The sequence below is a fragment of the Bufo bufo genome, chromosome 3, assembly GCF_905171765.1.
Source record: "Bufo bufo chromosome 3, aBufBuf1.1, whole genome shotgun sequence".
NCBI lineage: Eukaryota > Metazoa > Chordata > Amphibia > Anura > Bufonidae > Bufo > Bufo bufo.
The window spans coordinates 213,447,042-213,449,681 of record NC_053391.1 but is presented as its reverse complement, the minus strand read 5'-3'; the positions used below and the strand labels follow the sequence as shown (position 1 = coordinate 213,449,681).

Here is a 2,640-nt window from a genome sequence, read left to right as displayed (position 1 = left end):
CCTGTTTGTTGGGGTCTTTGTTGAGGAAGGTCAAAAGACTGTGTATGTGTGTCTGGTACCTGACTTTGGCCCTGTCTACCCCGGTGCCTCCTGGGCTGTGTACACTGTCTTGCCCAATGTCCTTCTTTCCCACAGTTAAAACAACAGTTATTTTGTATCTAATCTTGTGGGTGTCCTTGCTGCCACTGTGTGTTCTGGTTGTAACTAGTATGTCCTCCTCTCCTCCTTCCTCTGCCCCCTCCCCTGTTGTTGGCATAGGCATGTGTGGGTGTGATTTTTCTGATTTGGAAACATCCTGCTGATTCCTTTTCATAAAGGTGTTTTTCAAAAGTGACAGTGTCATCTGAGGTCCATGAGGATACACCTTGTTTCACTGGAAGGGTTAATTTGTCCGACAGATTGTTAATGAATGTGGAGATGATCAGGCTGTCGTTCTGGAGGGTAGGGAGTCCCGCCTCCAGTCTCCAACAGTCCATGAATCTCTTCCAAAACTCAGTAACAGACTCTGTGGGCTTTTGTTTACAAGCTACAGCAATAGGCAGAGATGATTTTTGTTTGAATACCTTATTCATATGATCCTCAACTTGGGTCCAAATCTTCTTCATTCCTTCTTCTGTATTGCATATGTACCGGCTGGCATCAACAGTTTCATCTACTAGTGTAGAAATGGATGGGACTTCATCCCAATCCCAAGCAGTATGTGTCCCTATGATGCCATCTATTATGAGCCTTAAATCTTCTTGTGTACAATTTCTGTCCAAATATTCTTCATAATCTTTCTCCAGGGCAGCCATGTCCTCACGAGCCTCAGAGAACTCTCCCTCCTCCATACCCTCACCTACATACCAGTGGACAAAGGCACGCTTGGCATACATAAGGTCAAACTTATTGTCCAGCCTAGCCCAGGCCTCTGCAATAGCAGTGGTGTTGCTCAGCATACACACAGCACGCTGTACTTTGGCCAGATCCCCACTAGGAACCACAGTTGGTGGCTGATAGTTAATACCAACCTTAAAACCAGTTGGGCACCAGTCCACAAACTGGATGGTACGCTTGGTCTTGATGGTGGCAATAGCTGCATTGACATCTTTGGGCACCACATCACCACGGTACAACAGGCAGCAAGCCATGTATTTACCATGACGTGGGTCACATTTCACCATCTGGTTGGCTGGCTCAAAGCAAGCATTTGTGATCTCAGCCACAGAAAGCTGCTCATGGTAAGCTTTCTCTGCAGAGATAACTGGGGCATAGGTGGCAAGAGGGAAGTGGATACGAGGATAGGGCACCAAGTTAGTCTGGAACTCTGTCAGATCTACATTCAAGGCTCCATCAAATCTAAGAGAAGCTGTGATGGAGGACACTATCTGACCTATTAGCCTGTTAAGATTGGTGTAAGTTGGGCGCTCAATGTCTAGATTTCTACGGCAGATGTCATAGATGGCCTCATTGTCTACCATGAAAGCACAGTCAGAGTGCTCAAGTGTGGTGTGAGTGGTCAGGATGGAGTTGTAGGGCTCAACAACAGCAGTGGACACTTGGGGAGCTGGGTAGATGGAGAATTCCAGCTTGGACTTCTTTCCATAATCAACAGAGAGACGTTCCATCAGCAGAGAGGTGAAGCCAGAACCAGTGCCACCACCAAAGCTGTGGAAGACCAGGAAACCCTGAAGACCTGTGCACTGATCAGCCAGTTTGCGGATTCTGTCAAGCACCAGATCAATGATTTCCTTGCCGATAGTGTAGTGACCACGGGCATAGTTGTTGGCAGCATCTTCTTTTCCAGTGATCAGTTGTTCTGGGTGGAATAGCTGGCGGTATGTCCCGGTGCGTACTTCATCGATGACTGTAGGCTCCAGGTCCACAAACACAGCCCTAGGGACATGTTTGCCAGCTCCAGTCTCACTGAAGAAAGTGTTGAAGGAATCATCGCCTCCTCCAATGGTCTTGTCGCTGGGCATCTGTCCATCAGGCTGGATGCCATGTTCCAGGCAGTACAACTCCCAGCAGGCGTTACCAATCTGTACACCGGCCTTACCAACGTGGATGGAGATACACTCACGCATGTTTGCGGCTTGAAGGCTTCAGAGAGGTGGTCTAGGGGTATGATTCTCGCTTGGGGTGCGAGAGGTCCCAGGTTCAAATCCCGGACGAGCCCCCAAACTGATAGGAATCTCTGAGTCCCACTTGGTACCCCTGGCACCAAACTTCTAGTATCGGCTTGGTTTGAGTCCTTTTCTGACGTCAGGAGAGCGCTTCACTCAGTAGGTAACGAAAGACACAACAGTGATGTACTGAATGAACACTCTAAGGTTTATTTTTAATGCACACAGGTTATATAGAGGGGGCTTTACCCTCTTTATTAGCATCATCGTATGTTATGTATTTAACCTATCATATTAACACGTTTCATTCTACGTTTACAGAAAGAGAAACAAAAACGGAACTTCCATATTAGGAATATTGTCCGGGAGTAGTGCCAAAGAGATAAGATTCAGGGTTACAGAGAATAGAAACCTTACAGTATATTAGTTTCACAGCAATCAGAGTTAGTACCTAACATAGAAATGAAACTTCAGCAAAAAGCAGAATTGATTTTGACATAATAAAGAACATGGATTCCTTTCACCCACCATCATC

The 2,640-nt window shown here is 46.6% G+C and overlaps 1 pseudogene; it reads right to left on the bottom strand.

Moving 5' to 3' along the window:
* Nucleotides 1-1,013: 1,013 nt before the first annotated feature.
* Nucleotides 1,014-2,072, bottom strand: LOC120994989 (annotated as a pseudogene).
* Between the last annotated feature and the right edge of the window lie 568 nt (nt 2,073-2,640).